General features: G+C 36.4%; 1 pseudogene; it reads right to left on the bottom strand.

Annotated features, from left to right (window-relative positions):
• Window positions 1–203: 203 nt before the first annotated feature.
• Window positions 204–1874, bottom strand: LOC110729426 (annotated as a pseudogene).

The following is a 1874-nucleotide window of genomic DNA, read 5'->3' as shown; positions in this document are numbered from 1 at the left end:
GTTGTGGGTTATTTCCATCAAACTTAGGAAAATCTAACTTAGGATTGTAGCTAAGTTTTGGCATATTACCTCTATCATCGGTTCTACCATGTTTTGGATCGATCATGTTGTCCTTCATTTGCTGCATCATCTGAAGAATCTCTTCAAATTTCTGAGTTGTAGATGAGTTCTGGGCCTCTAGCCTGTATTCCACGGCAGTAAGTTGAGCCTCCATTTGAGTAACCCGGGATGTTAAAGAAGGTTCCAGGCTGAGCCAACTCAGAATCTGGCACAGTTGCTCTGATACCACTGTTAAGGAAATTAATCCTTAAGTTGTAATATTGTAGTATAATGACTGAGATAAAGTAATGCAGAAGAATTAAGATAAGAAGAAAGGAAGAGATAGAGAAGAGAATAAAGGGAGAAATAGAGAATAGAGGGAAATTGCTGTTATATTCATCCCCTTTAACCATAAGCTCCTTAAATACAAGATTACGACTAATCACAGCCACTCAAAAGATGCTTTATTTTAACAACTTGACAGCAAAGCTTAAATAAAACAAAAATAGATTTTCTTGCATAACAAACTCATAACCATCTCCTCCTTCCTATGCCAGCTCAGCATATTGAGTAACGCCCACTATATCAAAATACTACGTTCTACTTCTTATCTTCTTTCTCAGATTTAGAAGCCCTCTTCAACCGGACTCCCATGTGACACTTATTGGTCCTCTCCAATCGAAGCTTGGCATAAGCATTGAAGGACTTCATCTCATCGGTAACCTTAAGAAGCTCCACAGCTGGAGTATCACGTACAATTGGCAAGATGTCACCTTGGACTTGAGTTGTTGTTGCCAACTCTTCGGGAGCAGAATCATCAGCCTGCAGACATAAGATCATATATCAATCACTTATTTGAAGCACTGAAGATAAAGCTTAGATTAAGCTAGGCCCTGTTCTCTTCAACTTATTTTTGCTGAACTGAAATTAATTTTATTGAAAATGAACTTATTCTTGCTAAACTGAACTGAAATTATTTTTACTGTTTTTCTATTATATTTCTTCTTTAAAGTTACTAATTTTTACTCAACTAAACTTATTTTTAGTGAAATTATTTTTGCTGAACTAAAAGTATTTTCTGCTGAATAGAACTTATTTTTACTGAATATTATTTTTTAAAGCTGAAGAGAACAGGGCTTAACGGAGAGATGCTAATTACCTAGTGCCCTTCTTGGGAATACAATCAACTTGGCTTTGTAGGTCTTCAACCTCTGGGTATTAGATTGAAGAGATTCAAAGGAGCGGTTCTTGCGCCTGTGATCAAAAGCTATGCCAATTGTTGGGGCAAGTTTTTTTGGAATACCTACTGCCTGTTTCAGGTAGATGGGAAAATCATCACATTAGAGGGGGTATATGATCATCATGTAGACCAATACCATATTCAATAGCTTGGACAAACTTTTAATCGATATAATATACTACAAAAAAAAACTTGCTGGCCTAACTCAGCCTAAACGAAAGCTAGGCATAATTAAGGGGTTTGAACACATTTTATTCATTATTACTGGAAAAAATGTTGTTAATTAGCTTTGGAGTATCAAGCAACTAAATATACCATTTCCAATAGTGTCAGCCTTCTAACAAGTCAATTAGAATAGTATCAAGCAAAAGCTACAAGGCATAAACTAGTCAATGGGCATTAGGAATAAACTAATCAATGGCCATTAGGCACATGATCAGATTGATCACACCCACAATATGGTATACACGTAAGTGCAGGTAACCTTACCCCCTCTTCTTCTAGTTTTACGAGCCTGATTGAACCAAGTCTTGACATAGTTTTTCCAGTGCTTCTTGAAATGGCCATTAGGCACAACATTATTATGTCTCACCAT

This window comes from Chenopodium quinoa, unplaced genomic scaffold (assembly GCF_001683475.1).
Source record: "Chenopodium quinoa cultivar QQ74 unplaced genomic scaffold, ASM168347v1, whole genome shotgun sequence".
In the NCBI taxonomy this organism is placed as follows: domain Eukaryota; kingdom Viridiplantae; phylum Streptophyta; class Magnoliopsida; order Caryophyllales; family Amaranthaceae; genus Chenopodium; species Chenopodium quinoa.
Note: the sequence above shows the minus strand (reverse complement) of the source record. Positions and strands in the feature narration are given on the sequence as shown.